The sequence below is a fragment of the Nicotiana attenuata genome, chromosome 7 (genome assembly GCF_001879085.1).
Source record: "Nicotiana attenuata strain UT chromosome 7, NIATTr2, whole genome shotgun sequence".
In the NCBI taxonomy this organism is placed as follows: Eukaryota; Viridiplantae; Streptophyta; class Magnoliopsida; order Solanales; family Solanaceae; genus Nicotiana; species Nicotiana attenuata.
Genome location: NC_031995.1, coordinates 97051540 through 97074381, shown reverse-complemented (window position 1 = coordinate 97074381; position 22842 = coordinate 97051540). Strand labels below are relative to the sequence as shown.

Sequence of the window (22842 nt, the reverse complement as noted above, 5' to 3'; positions counted from 1 at the left end):
CATCTGCTCTCTACCTCTCAGACGGTAGCCCTCAATCCTCTGAGCAATCTCTACTACCAGCTGATAAGGAGTTCCCATCTCAACCTTTCGGGCCATGTTGGCCCTAATACCAGAATGCAACCCTGCAACAAACCTCCACACTCTCTCTGCGTCAGTAGGAAGTATCATCAGTGCATGGCGGGACAATTAAGAAAACCTCGCCTCATAGTCAGTCACTGACATCTGACCCTGCTCGAGCTGCTCAAACTGATACCGCAACTCTTCCCTCTTAGAGGGTGGAATATACCTATCCAGGAAAAGCTATGTGAATTGACTCCAACTAATGGGAGGAGAACCCGCTGGCCAGCCAAGAACATAAGACTGCCACTATCTACGGGTTTTGCTCTCCAACTGGAAAGTAGTAAAGTCAACCCCATGAGACTCCAATATCCTCATGTTGTGCAGTCTATCCATGCACCTATCAATCAAATCATGGGCATCCTCATGACACTCGCCTCCGAAGATAGGAGGGTGTAGCCTGGTCCATCTGTCCAATAACTTCTGCGGATCGCCGTCCGCAGCTGGCCTAGGCTCGGGTACCACTGTGGCAACTGGCTGATCCCCATCCGCAGGTAGTGCACCCAGAGTTTGATACACTGCAGCTGCATGACCAGGAGCCTGAGCAATAGGGGTCTGCGCTCCCCCTCCCGCCTGAGATATGGCTGGGTCTGCTGGAAATAACCCAGCCTGAGTCAAGGAATCCATGAATCGCAGCATACGGCCCATGACCTCCTGGAAGCTCGGTGTTGTCATGAAATCCGCCGAGGCTGGCTCTGCTGCGGGCGCGTCGTCCTGCTTTTGGAACTTCTGTCGTACGCGTCCTCACCATCTGTGAGAGAATAGAAGAAGGAATTTTAGTATACCATCAACAGTACGATAGAAGATGAATAAAAAGTAGTTTCCTAACACCCTATAGCCTCTCGAAGATAAGTACAGACGTCTCCGTACCGGTCCGCCAGACTCTATTAGGTTTGCCCATGACTTGTGAGACCTAGGTGAACCTAGTGCTCTGATACCATGTTGTCACGATCCAATTTCCAGTGTAGGTCGTGATGGCATCCAACACCGTTGTTAGACAAGCCAACCCTAATCAACTAGTGAGTTCTAATTCTTTTTAATAAAACAAATTCCCATATTTACTTGACTTAAATTTAAAACAGTCGAACATTAAACAATTTATAAGGCAAGCGAATCGGGGAAAATACTAAGGGAGTCATAATAATAGAAATAAAACCCAAAAGTAATAATCTACTAATGTGTGTGCCAGGAACTAGTGTCACAAGTACTAGGGCAACTAGTAGAATGTACAAAAAACCCTAAAACGGACTCGCTCGAACCCTCGGAACGCCCGAAACAACGCTAAATCTAGATTCACACCCTAAAACCAATTGAATCAAACTTATGAACTTCAAGTTCTTCAATTTACTTCCAATGTGCCGAAACGTACTTATACTACTCGGATTGACACCAAATTTTGCGTGCAAGTCTTAAATGACAATACGGAACTATTCCCGATCTCGGAATTCCGTTCGGACCTCGATAACACAAAAACCCGCTCCAAACCAAATTAAAAGAACTTCAAAATCCTTAAGGAATTAACTTTCACTATTAGGCGCCACAACGCTCCCGGGTCATCCAAAACCCGATCCGGACACACGCCAAGTCCGAAATTATCATACGAATCTGTTGGAACCTTCAAATCCTGATTCTGAGGTCGTTTACTCAAAACGTTGACCGAAGTCAAACTTGGCCTTTTAAGCCAACCTTAAGGAACCAAGTGTTCCGATTTCAACCCAAACTCTTCCAAATCCTGAACCAACCATCCCCGCAAGTCATAAATCAGTAAAAGCAAGTACATAAAGTCTTATTTAGGGGAACGGGGTTCTAGAAAGCAAAACGACCAGACGGATCGTCACACCTCCAATACTATGTATTGGAACAACAAAATCACATCTTTTTATTCAGAATAGTAGGTGAATCTTAAAAATTTAGATATATTCTTGGTGTTTGAATCATACATACTCCCCGTATAATATTCTGGAAGTTTAAAAGGTTAATATATCTATTCAGAAAGATCCAATATATTATATTGGATGTTTTCTTCTGCAAATAATTCATTTGCTATCACTTTTACAGTGTATTTTTTAAAGAACATCATAAATTACTCGAAATTAAATTACGTTTATATATTATACAATTAAGCACAAGATAAACATTTTTCATATAAAATTTATAATAATATCAGAACAATGTAGATTTTATTAGTTATGATCTGAATTACAAACAAGAAGATATATTATACAATTAAGTACAGATTAACGCATCAAGAAAATTCGAGATTAGTACGAATTAAAGCATTGAGATCAAACCAGAAAATTCGAAGGATTAGAAGAATAATTGAGAGCTTACTTCAATCTGTAGATTACGGCGCAAGATTCTTCTAAAACAGAGTGTGAGGTCGTGTTGCGTAAATTTATAAATAGAGTAGGGGTAATTTTGTCACGACCCAATTCCATTATAGGCCGTGATTGCGCCCAACACCGTTGTTAGAAAAGCCCATACTGATCAACTAGTGATTTCCCGTTTTAGATAAATTTGTAAACAATGGCTTTTTCCTTATTTTAAAAAAAAGATTTAGTAGTTTGCAACTTTAACATAAATAAATAGAAGCAATCAGTACGAATCGTAATCATGTGAACAAACCAAAATCATAAGTCTACTAATGTGTGTGCCAAGACCTGGTGTCACAAGTATGTGGGCAATCTAGTAGAATATACAAAACAAATGCTAGCCTACTGTCTGAAAGGAAATAGACAGAAAATAAAGAATAAGAGAGACTTCAGCTGCTGCAGGACGGCTCAAAAGGGCAGCTCACCGGGAAGTCTCAAGCTGGGGAATCAATTTACGCGCCGGACTGGTGGCTAGATACACCTGCCTCAAATCATGTACAATCAAGTATAGAAGTGTAGCGTGAGTACATAAAAATATGTACCCAGTAAGTATCTCGTCTAATCTCGAAGAAGCAGTGACGAGGGGTCGACTCCGACACTTACTAGGGCCAACAATATAACAATATGAAGTTCCAAATTAAATCATAATGCATGTAGATATCAATAAACTCAGAACAAGAATAATAACTGAAAAATCCTTCCATTATATTTAAGAATTCAAGGCACTTTCTTCATTTAAAACAAGTGACCTTTCAAGCAGCAAATTATACAAAGTATAAAGAGCTCCAGTTCTATTATTACACACAAATCCCACCGAGGACGTTCGACCCGATCCAACATAAATGTAAACTATGCACTGCCGAGGGTAGAACGGCGTGAACCATAGATGCATCTATTCACCCCGCTCGCGAATCATACATGCGACGCGGTCAAATACAAATTTAAGGAATTACCCCGCTCGCGGATCATGCGTGCGACACGGTCAAGTATAATTTTATCATTTAAATCGTAACCCTTTCTTGATTCTTTAAAAATGAAGACAATTCAACTTGACGCCTTTAAATCCTTAGAAATCCTCAACTTAATTACTTTTGTTACAATTAGCACGTATAATCAAATGGTGTCCTTAAAGCATGGTGTAAACCTAAAACTACCCAGACATAACAGAAATAGTAGCTACATTCGGACTCTCGTTACTTCGTGCATACGTACCCCCACAAATAATCACATATTAATTAAGTCAGCTATGGGGAAATTTCCCTCTTACAAGGTTAGAAAAGAGACTTACCTCGCCTCAAAGCCTACTTCCAAACTCAAGAATGCGCTCAAACCCTCAAATCGGAGCCGAACAATCCAAAACTATTCAAATAGTGTAAAAACCAATCATTATAAGTTCAAAAGTTCATATTCTAACTATTAAAGTGATTACCCAGCCCCAAAGGCAAGATTCCTAAAATTCATCTCGGGCCCACGTGCCCGGATTCCGAAAAGTTTCAAAAGAAATTGTTACCCATAACCTTAGGAACATAAATATATGATTTTCACTAAGTTCCACAACCAATTTCATGGTAAATCCTTTTTTATCAAAACCCTAGACTTTTCCTCTAAACCCATAATTTTTACCAATTTTTACATGTTAATCCACCCATAATCTATGTATTTAACTCAAATATGGTAGAAATTACTTACCTCCAATAGTTAGGTGAAAATCCCTCTCAAGAAGCTCCAAGAATCACCCAAGGAGTGAGTGAAATGTGTAAAAATTGATCTAATTCCCGTATTAAATGAACCTCACTACCTCCAGCTTTTCCGCACCTGAGGTCAGTGGGCCGCATCTGCGCCCTCGCTTCAACGGACAAGTGTCCGCTTCTGCAGAAATGGGCTGGGTTGGTTGGCGTCGCACCTGTGGTCAGAGGGTCATATCTGCGGCCTTGCTTCTGCGGAAGGAGGGCCGCACCTGCAAAGCTTGGCCTGCCCCTCCTGGACCACTTCTGCGCATCTTGGCTCGCACATGCGAGCTCGCACCTGCGGCTGACCAACCGCATGTGCGGTTATGACAGATCTGGTGCACTCAGTTGTGGTTCCAAATTCTCAACTTGGTCCGAGCCTCGTCCGATTGGCACTCGGGGCCCCCGAGGCCCCGCCCAAACATACCGATAAGTTTGGAATCATAAAACGGACTCGCTCGAACTCTCGTAACGCCCGAAACAACATTAAAACTAAGAATCACACCCTAAAATCAATTGAATCAAACATAAGAACTTCAAGTTCTTCAATTTACTTCCAACGCGCCGAAACGTACTTATACTACTCGGAATGACACCAAATTTTGCGTGCAAATCTTAAATGACATTACGGAACTATTTCCGGTCTCGAAATTCCGTTTGGACCTCGATATCACAAAAACCCGCTCCAAACCAAATTTAAAGAACTTCAAAATCCTTCAAGAACCAACTTTCACTATTGGGCGCCAAAATGCTCCCCGGTCATCCAAAACCCGATCCGAACATACGCCCAAAGCCATAATCATCATATGAACCTATTGGAACCGTCAAATCCCGATTCCGAGGTCGTTTACTAAAAATGTTGACCGAAGTCAAACCTGGTTTTTTAAGCCAACCTTAAGGAGCCAAGTGTTCCGATTTTAACCCAAACTCTTCCAAATCCCGAACCAACCATCCCCGCAAGTCATAAATCAGTAAAAGAAAGTACGGGAAGTCTTATTAAGGGGAACGGGATTCTAGAAGGCAAAATGACTGGTCGGGTTGTTACAAATTTTGTCAATAACACTTTTCCGTACTAATTTGCTGGCTAAATAGGTTGATTTTTTATTATGTGGCTAAATATGATTGACTAGGCGTAAAAATGACTATTTGTAAATTTTCCGCGTTCAACTGAGAACTTTACTGGAGCCTGGACGATCAACTATGGCAACAAACAAAATAATTTATAAAAAAAAAAGGTTACAAATGCTTTTTGTTCAGGAGAGTTAACCCAAATTGTCGCCTACCCAATTAATTAAATTAAAAAGAGCCGATGGAGGTATAATATTTGTATAATATATGTACTATACGTGTATAATTGTGTATAATCTATATATATGACTAAAAAAAGTAAATAATGAATATGACCGGCTATTCGTGTAAACCATGAATAGTCTGTTTAAAGGGATATTAGGAATTGGACAATAATTACATCCCCGTACAAATGATATATTAGCCATTTTTTACCAAAATGAAATTTGATTGAAACCCATGTGAATAATTAGATAATTATAGCAGTTGATGCGTGATTCCGGATCATACACTCATATGTTTGTCACGTTTAACACCAAAACATTTGATACCTAACTTTTGAAAGAACTAATTCGGCGTATTTCCAGGATTTGCAATATTAATATCTGCAATACCATAAACAGCTCCAATGTAACTTCCCATCCAGTGAGATCACGAGGACGGACCCAAAAAAAAAAATTGACTACGAGGAAAATAAGAAATACCACTAGCCTAGATACCCACATATAAGTTAAAATTGTTAATAAGGATTTCACTTTTAGCAAATATCATTAACTTTCATCCTATTTTATACGATAACATCACTATTTAAGGTGTCAAAAAATATAGCGATTACCAGACAAGAATTTATCCAATTTAAAATTAACACATATTTTAAATGATACATCATATATATTTAGCATTTTTAATAGGCGGAATACCTAAAAAAAAAAATTAAACTTGGCACGAATTATTAGTTACACCCCTAAACTATTTGTGCTCTCAATTACCCCCTGAACTTGATTATTTGATAGTCATTACCCCCGTATGCTGATGTGGCAAAGTGTGTGGATACACTCTCTTTTAAGTGTGTGGGAGTGAAGAAAAATAAATAAATCAGCTTTCAAGTGGGTTATTTTCTTTAACAATAATTGTCACATATTCATATGTAATGATATATTTATTACAATTATGTATTTTATCTTGCTTCATCGTAATATACAATGTGTACTTTACCCTAACTTTTATTCTTTTTAATTTCTTCTATAGATACATTGTCTATTTGTTCCAGCTGTGTATTTCTTCTTTTTAAGGCAAAATTTGTGAAAATTTTGGTTGGAACTCCTTATTTTAGCCAAATAAATTTAAGCTAAAATAATAGACTACTACTTGTGTATTTCTTGTTATTTTTCTTTAGATATAATAGTTATTTGTTTGAATTGTGTATTTTATTTTCGAGTTAAATCACTAATTTTTTTTTGGCTAACACTATTTTTTTCCACGTAAAGAAAGTATAGCGAAAATAATTAACTTAGAATTGTGTATTTCTATGAAAAATACTTGCTTCGAGCTCCATAATTTTTAGCTAAATAATTTTTTAAGTCAAAGTAATAAAGTTTAAGCTATGTAGTTTTATATCTTTTTTATATGCACTAAAACATCATTATTTTTATCCAAGTCTTATTATAAATTTTATTTGATAAAGATTATCTAAAAAAGTAATACACTTAAAAAAGTAAAACATATATTTTATTATTCAAAAACTGTAACGACCCCACTGATCGTTTTGCTTTCCCGAATCCCATTCTTCTAAATAAGACTTTTCGTACTTGCTTTTACTGATTTATGACTTGCGGGAATGGTCGGTTCGGGATTTGGAAGAGTTTGGGTTGAAATCGGAACACTTGGTTCCTTAAGGTTGGTCTAAAAGGCCAAGTTTGACTTCGGTCAACATTTTGAGTAAACGACCTCGGAATCGGGATTTGACGGTTCTAATAGGTTCGTATGATAATCTTGAACTTGGGCGTATGTCCGGATTGGGATTTGGATGACCCGGGAGCGTTTTGGCGCCTAATAGTGAGAGTTGGTTCTTGAAGGTTTTTAGAAGTTCTTTAAAGTTGGTTTGGAGCGAGTTTTGGTGATATAGAGGTCCGAACGGGATTCCGAGATCGGGAATAGTTTCGTAATGTCATTTAAGACTAGCACGCTAAATTTGGTATCATTCTGAGTAGTATAAGTACGTTTCGGCGCATTGGAAGTAGATTGAACAACTTGAAGTTCATAAGTATGATTCAATTGGTTTTAGGGTGTGATTCTTAGTTTTAATGTTGTTTCGGGTGTTTCGAGGGTTCGAGTGAGTCCATTTTATGATTCCAAAATTGTAGGTATGTTCGGGCGGGGCCCCGAGCGTCAATCGAATGAGGCTCGAACTAAGTTGAAAATTTGGGCAAGAGCTGAAGCTCCAGCTGCTGTCATAACCGCACCTGCTGTTGGTCAGCCGCAGGTGCGAGCTCGCATGTGCAGTTGGAGCCTCGCAGATATGGCCCAATGAGAGGATCCCAGGTTCAGCAGATGCGGCTCTTTTTCCGCAGAAGCGGGTATCCATCCGCAGGTGCGGTCCCAGCCGGCCCAGCCCAACGCCGCAGAAGCGATCCCTCGTTCACGAAAGCGGTCCCTCGTCCACAGAAGTGGGACCGCAAGTGCGGTCAATGCACCGCAGGTGCGAAAATCGTTGGGGCAGTGCACTTCATTAAATACGAGAGTTAGGCATTTTTCTCCAATTCTTTACACATTTGGGCGATTGGGGATCTCTCAAAGAGGGGATTTCAACTTACCATCTTGAGGTGAGTAAATTCTACACAATGTGCGTTAAATACATAGTTTATGGGTAGATTATAATATGTAAATTAGTGAAAATTATGAGTTTAGGTGAAAACCTAGGGTTTTGCTAAAAATGAGATTTAACCACGAAATTTGTTATGGAATTTAGTAGAAATCATATATTTATGTTCCTAAGGTTACGGGTAACAACTTCCTTTAAAAATTTTCGGAATCCGAGCATATGGGCCTGGGGGTGAATTTTAGGAATCTTGCAATTTAGGCTGGGTAATCACTTAAATGGTGGAATTGTGAACTTTTGAGCAAAGAATGATTAGTCTATGTAATGTTTGACTAGTTTCGAGTTGTTCGACGTCAAATTTTGAGATTTGGGCGCGTTCTTGAATTGGGAAGTAGGCTTGAGACGAGGTAAGTCTCTTTTCTAACCTTGTAAGAGAAAAATTTCCCCATAGGTGAACTTAATTAATATGTGAATATTTGTGGGGGATACGTACGCACGAAGTGACGAGAGTCCGTACTTAGCTACTATTTCTGTTATGTCCGGGTAGTTTTAGGTTTACACCATGCTTTGTGGACACCATTATTTGATTATATGTGCTAATTATAACAAAAGGAATTAAGTTGAGGATTTCTAAGGATTTAAAGACTTCAAGGTGAATTGTATTCATTTTTTTAAAAAAGAAATCAAGAAAGGGTTATGATTTAAATGATAAAATTATGTTTGATCGCGTCGCACATATGATTCGCGGGCGGGGATTATATTTTGACTGCGTCGCATGTATGATTCGTGAGTGGGGTGAAAAGATGCATCTATGATTCGCGCTGTTCGACCCTGGACAGTGCACGGTTTACTTTTATATTGGATCGGGCCGAACATCCTCGGTGGTATTTGTGTGTGATAATAGAACTGGAACTCTTTATAGTTTGAATGATTTATTGCTTGAAAGGTCACTTGTTTTAAATAAAGAAAGTGTCTTGACTTCTTAAATATGATGGAAGGATTTTCCAGTTATTATTCTTGTTTGAGCTTGTTGTTATCTAAATACATGATGATTTAAGATTGGAACTTCATATATTTATATTGTTGGCCCTAGTAAGTGTCGGATTCTACCCCTTGTCACTACTTCTTCGAGGTTAGACGAGATACTTACTGGGTGCATATTTTTATGTACTCACGCTACACTTCTGTACTTGATTGTACATGATTTGAGGCAGGTGCATCTGGCCATCAGTCCGGCGCATAGACTTGGCTCCCCAGCTTGAGACTTCGCGGTGAGCTGCCATTTTGAGTCGTTCTGCAGCAGTTGGAGTCTTTCTTATGTCTTTATTTTCCTTTCAATTCTATTCCTTTCCAGATAGTAGGATAGTATAGTTTTTTATATTCTACTAGATTGCCCACATACTTGTGACACCGGGTCTTGGCACATACACTAGTAGACTTATGATTTTGGTTTACTTACATGATTACGGTTACTATTTATTGCTTCCATTTATTTATGCTTAAAGTTTAAACTCCTGAATTTTTATCAAATAAGGAGAAGTCATCACTTACTAATTATTTAAATGGGAATTCACTAGTGGATTAGTGTTGGCTTGCCTAACAACGGTGTTGGGCGCCATCATGGCCTAATATGGAATTTGGATCGTGACAACATGGTATCAGAGCACTAGGTTCACGTAGGTCTCACAAGTTATGAGCAAACTTGGTAGAGTCTTGCGGATCAGTACGGAGACGTCTGTACTTATCTTCGAGAGGATATAGGGTGTTAGGAAACTACTCTTTATTCATCTCCTATCGTGCAGTTGATAGTATACTAAATTTCCTTCTTTTATTCTCTCACATATAGTGAGGACGTGTACGGCGGACGTTCCAGGCCCGGGAGGTGCTGCTCCCCTCATTGCTAGAGGCGAGGCAGACGTTAGGGGAGGGCACCGGCCCGAGGTAGGGAACGAGGGCGTCCCAGAGCTGCCCCAGTAGCACCACCAGCGGATCCAGTGGAGGATCCCGTCATCGAGGAGCAGGGCGAGGTTCCTATTCCAGAGCCAGCCCCGGTAGATTTCATGACGCGACCGGGCTTTCAGGATGTCATGGGCCGTATGCTGTGGTTAATGGACACTATGACTCAGGCTGGTTTATTTCCAGCAGACCCAGCCACATTTCAGGCAGAAGGGGGAGAACAGACCCTTACTGCTCAGGCTCCTGGTCACGCAGCGGCCGTATATCATACTCCAGGTACACTACCCGTGGGCAGGGTCTAGCCAGTTGCCGCAACAGCACCTGAGCTTGGACCAGCTGCGGACGGCGATCCCCAAAAGTTACTGGACAGATGGACTAGGCTGCACCCTCCTATCTTCGGGGGTGAGCGGCATGAGGACCCCCAAGACTTTATTGATCGGTGCAGGGACAGACTGCACAACATGAGGATATTGGAGTCCCATGGACTGGATTTCACTGCTTTCCAGCTGGAGGGCAGACCAGCGGGTTCTCCTCCCATGACTTGGGACCAGTTTACCCGGCTTCTATTGGACAGGTATAGCCCACCCTCTTAGAGGGATGAGTTGCGATGCCAGTTTGAGCAGCTCGAGCAGGGTCAGATTTCTGTGATCGATTATGAGGCGAGATTTTCTGAGTTGTCTCGCCATGCACTTATGATACTTCCTACGGACGCAGAGAGAGTGCGGAGATTTGTCACAGGGTTGCACCCCGGTATTCGGGCTATCATGGCCCGAGAGATTGAGATGGGTACTGAATATCAGCTAGTGGTAGAGATTGCTCGGAGGATTGAGGGCTATCGCCAGAGGGGTAGAGAGCTTAGAGGTGCCCCATCTAGGGGCAGAGGTCAGTTTGGCAAGGGTCAGCCTAGTAGGCCCACATATCTAGCACCACCACCACCTCCTCGGGGTGCTCTAGCATGACCCTATTTCAGTGCTATGTCAGAGAGTTCTTATTGCCCACCAGTTCATCAGGGTTCCTCCAGTGCCTACTTCAGTGCCATGCCGGAGAGTTCATACCGCCCACCAGCCATTCAGGGTTCTTCTAGTAGGTATGCAGGCCATCAGGGTCAGACTTCGGGACAGCAGTCTATGGTACAGAGAGGTTGTTACGAGTGTGGGAATCCGGGTCACATAAAGAGGACCTGCCCCAGACTTCGGGGCAAGGCAGTACAGCAGGGTCATCACCCCATAATTGCAGCACCAGCCGCCTGACCGCCCAGAGATAGGGGGACAGGCTAGTAGGGGTCATCCTAAAGGTGGAGGCCAGGCAGGGGGGAGGTCAGCCAGCTATTGCTCAGCCAGGTGGAGGCCAGCCAGCCAGTGCTCCAGCTAGATTCTATGTTTTTCCGGCCAGACCAGATGCAGTGGCCTCAGATACCATGATCACATGTATTATTTCTGTATGCGGTAAGGATGCTTCGGTATTATTTGATCCAGGGTCTACCTATACATATGTTTCATCTCTGTTTGCTCATTTCCTGGATATTCCACGTGAGTCTTTGGGTACTCCTGTTTATGTGTCCACTCCTGTGGGCGATTTTATAGTTGTGGATTGGATCTACCGGTCCTGTGTGGTTACATTCTGATGTTACGAGACTAGAGCAGACCTCCTGTTACTTGATATGATTGACTTTGAGGTCATCTTGGGCATGGATTGGTTATCCCCATATCATGCCATCCTTGATTGTCATGCCAAGACTGTTACTTTAGCGATGCCAGAGTTACCGAGATTGGAGTAGAAGGGTTCCTCCGTTAGTACGTCTAGTCGGGTTATCTCTTTTCTGAAGGCTTGACATCTGGTCAAGAAGGGTTGTTTGGCATATCTAGAATATGTTTGGGACACCACCGTAGAGTCTCCGACGATTGATTCAGTTCCAGTAGTATGGAAATTTGCCGATGTGTTTCCTTCTGACCTTCCCGGTATGCCGCCAGATCGTGATATGATTTCTATATTGATTTGGCTCCAGGTACCCAGCCTATATCTATCCCACCGTATCGTATGGCTCCGAAAGAGTTGAAGGAGCTGAAAGAGCAGCTTGAGGAGTTATTAGCAAAGGGGTTTGTCAGACCAAGTGTGTCACCTTGGGGTGCACCAGTGTTATTTGTGAAGAAGAAAGATGGGACTATGTTGATGTGCATTGATTACCGCCAATTGAACAAAGTTACCATCAAGAACAAGTACCCGTTGCCGCGTATCGATGATTTGCTTGACCAGTTGTAGGGTGCTAGGGTGTTTTCTAAGATCGACTTGAGATCAGGATATCATCGGCTGAAGATTCGGGACTTAGATGTCCCGAAGACTGCTTTCCGTACTAGATATGGCCATTATGAGTTTCTGGTGATGTCCTTCGACTTGATTAATTCCCCAGCGGCATTTATGGACTTGATGAACAGGGTGTTCAGGCCTTATATTGATTCTTTTGTTATCGTCTTTATTGATGACATCTTGATTTACTCATGTAGCCTGGGGGAGCACGAGCAGCATTTGAGAGTAGTGCTTCAGATGTTGCGAGAACAGAAGCTATATGCTAAGTTCTCCACGTGTGAGTTTTGGCTAGAGTCTGTGGCATTCTTGGGGCATGCTGTATCAGGAGAGGGTATTAAGGTGGATCCCAAGAAGATTGAGGCAGTTTAGAGTTGGCCACGTCCCACTTTGGTGACTGAGATCAGTAGATTCCTGAGGTTAGCAGGTTATTATCGCCGGTTTGTGCAGGGCTTTTCATCCATTGCAGCACCTTTGACTAGATTGACTCAGAAGGGTGCTCCGTTCTGTTGGTCCGATGACTGTGAGGCGAGCTTTCAGAAGCTCAAGACGACTTTGACTACAACACCGATTCTAGTGTTGCCTTCCAGTTTGGGGATGTATACGGTGTACCGTGACGCTTCACGCGTTGGCTTGGGTTGTGTATTGATGTAGGAGGAGCGAGTTATTGCATATGCTTCACGTCAGCTGAAGATTCATGAGAAGAATTACCCTGTGCACGATTTAGAGTTAGTCGCGATTGTTCATGCCCTTAAGATCTGGAGGCATTACCTCTATGGGGTGTCATGTTATTATCCGTAATTATTTTCTAAAGTTTTTATTTATGATGTTAAGTTATTTTTGCTAGATTTGAGCCGTCCGGAGGTTTTTTCACACGAGAAGGTCATTATAGAGTATCGGTCTAGCTTCTTTGAGATAAGTATCTTGCCTAACTTTGTGTGGGGAACTACCCCTTAGGGTTTGAGTCGTTTGTGCGATTTGTGTCATGTGAAAGCCGTGTACGCGAGGCGACGAGTACATACTCAGGCTTATATGTGGAAATTGACCGGTCTAGGCTCTTAGGCATTTTTTATGTACTTATTTGGAATTGTTAGCACATGTTATATCCTTTATTCGTCATGTCTACTATCACATGCTTTATTTGAAGTTGTCGTTACATGTCACATTATTTACTTGTCGAGTTTTCTCCTATATGCTTTATTTGGAGTTGATATCACTTTTATCATTATGTGATTTCTTTTATTGTGGAGCTACACTTAGTTCTAATTGTCGTCACATGATATCCTTTTGTTGTTGGGTTTTTCTCATGCATTTAGACGTAGCACTAGTTCGTGCCATATCCTTCATTGTTACCCTAATTCATACACTATAGTCCGAAGTTTGCCATTTCATGGAAGTACCTTCACTATCAAGGTTATCCTTAAACAATTAATTGGAATTGAAGTTATTGAGAGTCATTAATCTATCCTAATTGAAGTTATTGAGAGTCATTAATCTATTCTAATTGAAGTTTGTGTTTAAAGGTGGTGTTGCTCCTTGTTGAGCTACCTTTCCGCTATTATGTTGTCATTGAGATTCTATATACGTTGTGTTGAGCCGTGAGTATTTATTATGAAAATATTGATATCGTTGAATCTTTGAAAAGGTTGTGGCCTACGGGCACTTGTGATATGAGTTGATATGTTGTATTATTGTGATGATAGCACATGTGAATTGTTGTGTAGTTTGGTTGATGTTATACAGAGTATAAGGGTGGCATTTCACCGTTGTTGTTATGAGGAGTATAAGGGTGGCATTTCACCGTTGTTGTTATGCGGGGCATAAGGGTGGCATCTCACTATTGCTAAATGTATGGAGTGATACAGGTGGCTATTGCGTTATTGTACGGATGGAGCGATAAGGGTTGCTATTATACGAAGTGATACGTGTGGCGATAGGAGAGATAAGGGTGGCTAATGATAATATCAAGGTGGAGTGATACGGGTGGCTATCAGAGAGATCTCAAGGATGATGTGTGATTGTTTTGAGACATTGCGCTGGTGATCTTCGTGTGATGCTGTGCTTTTCGTTGTGTTTGCCATATACCTTGCGTGACTTGCTTTGTTGTTTCGATGAGCTCTTCGATGTCTTTGCTATTACCTATTGACTTGGGCTGCAAAGTACACTCGCACAAGCATACACCATAGCATGTCACTTATACTATCTCAGAAGTATGAAACTTGACATTTATTGATCATGTCCATTTGTTCTTGTATTATCTGTTTCCATGTTGATATTGAGCCTGTGACCATGCCGGGCGGATTGTGATTGTGAGCCTGTGAACATGCCGGGCGGATTGTGATTGTGAGCCTGTAATCATGCCGGGCGGATTGTGATTGTGAGCCTGTGATCATGCTGATATTGGCACGTGAGTTGTCCGTACGGTTGTAATGCGAAATGTGGGCACGGGGTGCCGTGAGTACATGGTGATGGGTTGAGACCTGTGACTTGTGACTATGAGATGAGGTATCACGGAGTGATTTCATTGTGAAACTTGTGTTAAAACGACTTGATTAATTGATTGTCTTTTGTGTTCCTTATTTGGTTTTAAAGATACTTCACGGTGTTCCTATTGCTTTACTGTTTATATCACTTGTTGGTTCTTGTTGCCATTTATTGATTTTCACTTTCCATCATTAGTTTTATACTTCTATGTTGCACCGGTTATTTATCCAGTGAGTGTCTTGACTTGTACCTCGTCACTACTCCACTGAGGTTAGCCTTGATACTTACTAGGTACCGACAGTGGTGTACTCATACTACACTTCTGTACATTTTTGTGCAGATCCAGGTACTCGGAGTCTGTTGATTATTAGATAGCGGACCAGATATTGCTGCGGAGACTTCAAGGTATACCTGTCGTCGCGTTCGCAGGCCTCGGAGTCACCTTCGGAAGTTATCTTTGTACAGTTTAATTCTATTGCGGAACAGTTGTACTTAGAGATTTTCTTTAGTGAACTCAGTAGAATTTGTAACTCGTACTACCGGTTTTGGGATTGCTGGCTTTTTATAGAAATTTCTGTTTCATATTTGATAGTTGTTGGTTGAATTTTGCCATTAGTTCAGCAAGTGTTAGGCTTACCTAGTCTTATAAAGACTATGTGCTATCACGACATCCTATGGAGGAAAATTAAGGTCGTGACATTATAAGTGTACAAGTATATAACCTATCATCGTAAGAATTTTTTTATCTATCAAATCACCTAAAAAAAAAAAAAACATCCACCGTGCATATGCGTTAAATACGATCAATCCCTTGGGCCTGCTACGAAACTAACTTACACGTTGTTACTGAATGTGGTCACTTTGACAGAGTTATTCTCACAAAAATGCAATATATTGGAGCAGGTAAGGTAAAGAGTTGCAGGTTCTGGCACTTGCCATTGTTGCCAACCTGCTCCTTTTCCTATTTCCTTCCCCTCAATCATTAATCTTTCATCATTAAGCTCATCTCCAACCATTTTATATATTTTTCCCTTTTATCCTCACCATATTACAATTTATTTTCCTATCCCCAACTAAATCTCAACCAAACCGTAGGAATCCTATGAAAGATTAGAAGGCCGATGCACTAAGATATAACTTTGCAGGAAACTGTACCTCTTAAAAGACCTGTTGGAAAATGCTCATGAAAGTCTTAGGTATACATTGAAAGGTAAATTTTTGTGAATAATGTTCAAATTAATGTGTTCCTACTGCCGTGTAATACTGATTTACTATTAATTAGTATTATCCTAGTAATCTCCCGTCCCAAATATTAGCTATTTTAATAAACTGAATTTATTTGATGTTTTAGAAAAATAAAAATTTATTTATTTTTATCTTTTAGATCTACGTTTATCGTTTCAATTAATGAAATGCTAATTAAATGAGACGTTTACGGAGCGATAAAATTAACTTAGACAAGCATTTTTATGGTTTAGAAAGTATTAAATATCATTCTTATGGTCTACAAATTAAAAGACAGATATTATGGACCAAATGAAGTACGTATACATTTTTTTTTCAAATTTAATTTCGTCTTGGAGTTTAATTATATAAATCCATCATCGCCTTGGTTTCTCAATACGAAATAGTGTAGATGCAGGAGCTTTGACTTCATGTTGGTAGGGGTCACATTAATCCGCTGACTTATGCCCAATATATAATGTGAGTAGTTGATGCTCTTGTCATTTAATTTCGACGTGTTCTTGATTTTGCATGAGCATGCATGACGATGCTCCCTTTTTAATACGAATATTACTTATCTCTCACATCATGCAATTTAAAAAAAAAAACATATTTCTATCTACGTACGTGGAAGTACTTAACCAAAACATACCCTTCTATAAATAATTCAGGAATGCTGCCTTTGTCTATATTTTCTACGATTATAGAAAAAGAATAATATCACTGTGAGGGAAAGAAAAAACTGGTGATAATTACTCCCTCTGGTTCCCAATAACTGATCAATTTGCTTTTGGCACGTCCATTTAGAAAATACTAAATTCTATAAAAAAAAAAATACCTAGTATGACTAAACTACCCTTAATTAAATATTCAATGTGAGGAGTAAGAAGGAATATGTACATAAGGGTAATTTTATAAAAATAAATTGAATTTTTTCTTGATTATATAAATGGACACTTATTTTGAACCAAAATAAAAAAGTAAATTAATCACTTATTATGGATCTGAAGAAATAACTAGCTAGCAGTTGTTTGAAAGTGAAACACAAACAAATCTTTCTTTGACCAGAACGAGATGACAAAGGGGGAAAAGAAATTGAAAGGAAAGGAAAGTATACTGCAGGGTACAACTCAATTCTCAAACTAGTTACGGTCGATTATATTATTTTTTATATTTATTTCATAGTATACATCCAATATTAAGAGGATATTTGAATTATATAGATAGCCGTCAATCTAGCAATTTACCCATACAACTTGAAACTAATTTTTTTTTTGTACACAAGCAATATAATATCAAAAAAAATGAAAAGTCAAATCAGCTGCTTAATTCAAACTATTGGTTTATGTAACATAGCTTTTATGGGCTTTTGAACTTAGTATTTAATTTTTGTTATGAAGCTTAAATATACATATAAAAAAATTCAACAAATTTATTAACTTATCAGCGTATTATTTTAAATGTATAATGAGTAATGCTAAGAACCTTACGTACTGAATCTATCTGACTTTAAATCTTAAATCCACCTCTAATTCAAACTGAAAATCCTTTGTTTGTTCCGTGGATGGATTGCTGAGCATAAAGTTTTTACATCAGTCTAGGTCAAAAAAATCTTCCAAATCTGAATTGAAGATTTAATTGCTCCTTTTTAGGTTGGGATAGATCTGGCCCGAGGAAGGCAATAGGATGCCAAAACTACAGACATTATTAGCAAGATCTCTTCTAGATACTAAGATCTAAAAACCACAGCCACATAAAATTCATAGGTAAAGCTATCAGGTTTAGCTATACTATTAGTAATTTTAAAGTCTAAACCTACTTAGACTAAAACTCATAAGGTGCCAAAATCTAAATCTTGGTTCTTGTGTTTTAACTTTATAATAATAATGCTGCTTTTGTAGAAAAGTGGTATCAAAACAAAGAGGATCAGCCCAAAGTTGGATAAAGACAAGGGAAAATCCTCCAAAAGAGTGGTAGATGAGAAATTGTAAATTAACAGGGCACCTGTCTAATTGGAGCTTAAAATAAATAAGAAGATTAATTTAAAAAATTGCTTTCTCAATCACTTAAATTAAAAATAATTAATAAATATATAATATGTATATAATTGTACATAATCTGTATATATTTGGTTAAAAAATAAATAATAAATTTGACCGACTATTTTGGACGAAAATCCATAAAATTACCGACTGATTTTTAGTTGAAGGGTCTCAATATTAGAGTAAAAAATGGAGTTAGGTAACTGAATGATTGGCTCTTTGGCAAAATGATGAGATAAGATGGGGTTAGTCGGCCACAGAAAGTGGCCCCCACCAACTGCCTTTGTCTGATGGCCTAACCTGACCATACACACAGACACACACTATATTATTGCATTTTCATGACTTTGGTAAACAAATTATTTCCTCCAAACATTTTGTCAAAATATGACCTTATTAAAAAGGACACAAACAGGCTAAGACAGTATTCAAAAAAGGTACTGTGCTAAAGAACAAAAAAGCAAATGGAAGTCCTTTTAGGGGAAAAAAAATATTCTTTAGAGCTAGGAAACAATTAATAAGTTAACTCCATGAAACTTGCTTTTTTTAGATTATCTTTGACTATGGAGTTCGTTGTGGTACTCTGGAGTCGTGAGGGGTAAGAATGGGGTGGGTATCTTGGTGGATAGGGATCTTAAAGAGTCTGTGGTTGAGGTTAGGCGAGTGAATGATAGGCTAATGTTTATTAAGTTGGTGATCGGTGTGTGCACCCTCAATGTTGTTAGCGCCTAAGCGCCGCAAGCGGGCCTGGATGAGGAGGTTAAGAGGCGCTTTTGGGAGGGCTTGGACGAGATTGTGCATAGTATTCCACCTACTGAAAGGTTATTTATTGGAGGGGATTTTAATGGCCATATTGGGGCGGCTGTTGGTAGTTATGGCGAGGTGCATGGTGGCTTTGGCTTTGGGGATAGGAACGGAGGAGGTACTTCGCTGTTAGACTTCGCTAGGGCTTTCGGGCTGGTGATTGCGAACTCGACTTTTTCGAAGAGGGAGGAGCATCTGGTTACTTTCCGGAGTTCGGCGGTAAAGACTCAGATCGATTATCTTCTCCTCAGAAGGTGTGATAGAGGGTTGTGCAAGGATTGCAAGGTTATCCCGGGAGAGACTCTCGCGACTCAGCATAGGCTCCTAGTGATGGGCATCGGCATCAGGATGAAGAGGAAGAAGCGGTATGCTCGTGGCCGACCGAGGATCAGGTGGGGAGCTTTAACCAAGGATAAAGCCCAGGAGTTGGAGGGGAGGTTATCCGCTATGGGAGCTTGGAGGAGTAGTGGAGACACAAGCACTATGCGGTCGACGACGGCGAACTATGTGAGGGAGGCGGCGAGAGAGGTGCTAGGTGTATCGAAGGGTTTTTCTGGCAAGCACCAAGGAGACTGGTGGTGGAATGACACAGTCCAAGGTAAAGTGGAGGTGAAGAAGGTAGCGTACGCGAAGTTAACAGGGAGCACAAGCGAGGAAGAGAGGAGTGCGAGTAGAGAGAGGTACAAAGTGGCTAGGAAGGAGGCAAAGCTGGCGGTCACGGAGGCTAAGAATGCAGCGTTTAGCCGTCTATACGAGGAATTAGGGGAGAAAGGCGGGGAAAGGAAGTTGTTTCGGCTGGCTAAAGCGAGGGAGAGGAAGGCCCGGTATCTGGACCAAGTAAGGTGCATCAAAGACGAGGATGGTAGAGTATTGATGGGAGAGTCCCAGATTAAGCAGAGATGGCAGACGTACTTCTATGGTCTTCTGAATGAGGAAGGGGACCGGGATATAGCGCTAGGGGACTTGGGGCATTCGGAGAGTCTTCGAGATTTTAGGTATTGTAGGCGCATTAAGGTGGAGGAGGTCGTGGGGGCGTTGCGTAAGATGAGTAGGGGTTGAGCGACCGGTCCAGATGAAATTCCGGTTGAGTTTTGGAAGTGTGTGGGTAGAGCAGGATTGGAATGGTTGACTGGGTTGTTCAATGTAATTTTTAGGATGAAGAGGATGCCGGAGGAATGGAGGTCGAGTACAGTGGTACTGTTGTACAAGAACAAGGGTGATATCCAGTGTTGTAACAATTATAGGGGTATCAAGTTACTTAGCCATACCATGAAAGTCTGGGAGAGGGTGGTGGAGGTGAGGGTGAGGAAGACGACGTCTATATCCGACAATCAGTTTGGGTTCATGCCGGGCCGCTCCACTACGGAAGCTATTCACCTTATTAGGAGGTTGGTGGAACAGTACAGGGATAAGAAGAAGGATCTGCACATGGTGTTTATTGACTTGGAGAAAGCGTATGATAAGGTTCCTAGGGAGGTGCTCTGGAGATGTCTTGAGGCGAAGGGCGTGCCGGTAGCCTACATACGAGCGATCAAGGACATGTATGATGGAGCTAAGACTAAGGTTAGGACGGTGGGAGGCGACTCGGAGCATTTCCCGGTTGTTATGGGATTACACCAAGGCTCAGCGCTTAGCCCGTTCTTATTTGCCTTGGTGATGGATGCTTTGACACACCATATTCAAGGGGAGGTGCCATGGTGTATGTTATTTGCTGACGACATAGTTCTAATTGACGAGACGAGGGCCGGTGTTAACGAGCGATTGGAGGTTTGGAGACAGACTCTCGAGTCTAAGGGTTTCAAATTGAGCAGGTCTAAGACAGAGTACCTGGAATGCAAGTTTAGCGCTGAGTCGAGGGATGTAGGCGGGGACGTGAGGCTTGGGCCACAGGTCATCCCCAAGAGAGATAGCTTCAAGTACCTTGGGTCGATGATTCAGGGGGACGGAGAGATCGACGAGGACGTCACTCACCGCATAGGGGCGGGCTGGATGAAATGGAGGCTTGCATTTGGAGTCTTGTGTGACAAGAAAGTGCCACCGATACTCAAAGGTAAGTTTTATAGAGCTGTAGTTAGACCGGCCATGTTGTATGGGGCAGAGTGTTGGCCGGTTAAGAACTCTTATATCCAGAGGATAAAAGTAGCAGAGATGCGGATTTTGAGGTGGATGTGCGGGCACACTAGGATAGACAAGATTAGGAATGAAGATATTCGGAAGAAGGTGGGCGTCACCCCTGTGGATGACAAGATGCGTGAAGCGAGGCTCAGATGGTTCGGGCACGTGCAGAGGAGAAGCCTCGATGCACCGGTGAGGAGGTGTGAGAGGTTAGCCGTGGTGGGTACGGGAAGAGGTAGAGGGAGACCTAAGAAGTATTGGGGAGAGGTGATCAGGCAGGACATGGCACGACTGCACATTTTCGAGGACATGGCCCTTGATAGGAAGGCCTGGAGGTCACGCATTAGGGTTGTAGGATAGGGGTAGTAAAGCTTTCCTTACTTCATTCCGGGGGTGAGGCGGGGTTGGATTAGGGTTGGTCTTAGATGGCTTGCAGTTTATGTTGGACCCACACTATTCTTGTTGTTTGTCTTAGCCCCGGGTCTTAGATTATGGTTATTGTTATTGCATGTCATTCATCTTTCGGTTTTTATGTTTCTGTTATTATTACGATTTCCACTGGAGTTACTAATGATTTCTCTCCTCTTGTTTTTTCTTACTTTATTTTTGTCTTTCTAAGCCGAGGGTCTATCGGAAACAGCCTCTCTGCCCCTATCGGGGCAGGGGTAAGGTCTGCGTACACATTACCCTCCCCAGACCCCACTATGTGGGACTTTACTGGGTAGTTGTTGTTGTTGTTGTTGTTGTATCTTTGACTATGGAGTTGCGGGAGGGGAGTTTTGGAGCCACGGTAAAGTTGTTTCGATATATATATTACGGGTTCGAGCCGTGAAAGCAGCCACTAATACGTGCATTATGGTAAGTTGTCTATATCACACCTTTAAGGTGCAACCCTTCTCCAAACCTACGTGAACGTGAGATACCTTATGTACCGAACTGTACTCTGCCCTTCTTTGACTAAGAGTTGGATTACTGGAGATATTCATTTTCTCCAGAGTATAATGGTGCATAGATGTACAGAGACTTAAAGAGGGAGTCCGGAACCTTGTTATTGTCTTTTTGGAAAAATGTGACGTTAATGAGTGTAAAAAAAGTTATTTTTCTATATATAACGCCAAAATTCGCCGCGCTATACCTTAACGGTAATTTTTGCCGTTAAGGTATAGCGCAAGGAATAAGTGCGATATACCCCCTGGCAATTTGACTGCCAGGTTTAGCGCATAGAAATCATACGCTATACCTATAGCGCAAAGAATTAGCACGTTATACCCCTGATTAAATAATTCTTTTCGTCTTCCCCGACCAGAACTCCTCCTCCCCCATTTTTTTACTTCTTTCGATTTATCTGGTCCCCCCCCCCCACCCCTTGTCGTTCCTAAAAAAGAAAAATTGTGGGCCGCTCCCGTCATACAAAACGCTAAGAACGTAGGTCCCACATCGTAGTAGAGCATCGTATTATTGTGGTTTCACTGTTTCGGACTCAAATTTTCAGCCAATTTACTTTTTGAAAACACTAAATCGAGGTATTTCGATTTATTTTATGTCGAAACTTGTATAATAATGCATATTAGTTGATTTGAATGTGTTTCTATGTCGTTTTATATTTTATTTGCGAAACTAGTATGTTATATTTATCCTGACTTTGATATTAGTGTTCTAAAAGAAATGTAAAATTGAGAAATAATTTTTTCTGTTAATATCCAGATTTAAATATTAGTGTTTCCATTTCGTTTTGTGTTTTATTTGCAAAACTAGTATGTTATATGTATTTCTATGAATGTTATGTGATTAAAATGTATTTGTTGTTTATATTT

At 40.9% G+C, this 22842-nt stretch overlaps 1 pseudogene; it reads left to right on the top strand.

Moving 5' to 3' along the window:
- LOC109230293 lies at positions 4274-21367 on the top strand (annotated as a pseudogene).